This window comes from Strongyloides ratti, scaffold srae_scaffold0000025 (assembly GCF_001040885.1).
Source record: "Strongyloides ratti genome assembly S_ratti_ED321, scaffold srae_scaffold0000025".
In the NCBI taxonomy this organism is placed as follows: domain Eukaryota; kingdom Metazoa; phylum Nematoda; class Chromadorea; order Rhabditida; family Strongyloididae; genus Strongyloides; species Strongyloides ratti.
In genome coordinates, this window is record NW_020171543.1 from 2,531 (window position 1) to 3,112 (window position 582).

The window sequence follows — 582 nt, forward strand, 5'->3', positions numbered from 1 at the left end:
ATGCAACTATAGTCATTCGATAGCCCTTGAGACGGGATGAATTTTGAATGTAATCAACAATATTCAAAAATTAAAACTTCATGAGTTATAAGCAGTCAAAGTTGAGAGCAAAATTGGAAAATGATTTTTTTGTAAATTCCGACTTCCATAATATTATGTAAATTTTAAAAATAAATACTCTATTCCAGATCAAAGTTTTATGAGAAATTCATTAAGCCTATTTACATCTTTATAGGACTTCTAAATATAAAGATATGATAAGAAATATTTTCAAAAGAACTTTTAAGAATTTTGTGATAACTCAAGTTTATGAGGTCACAGAAAAATTAAACCAGATGCGCTGTGTTACTCTCATAATTTAAAACATACTTTACGTTGAAAACTTTTTTAAATTTTTAATCATTCTAGAAATACTGAGTTTGGTACTTTTTCGCTCGTGATCCATTGTCACCATTTTTTTTATATCTCACAAGTACTTAAAGATATAAAAAAATTTTGAAGGTAGACCCTATATGAAAACTCGTTAGAAGTCGATTGCAGAAATCTGCTTGCATTTATATCCATTATGAAGCGCGATATGAT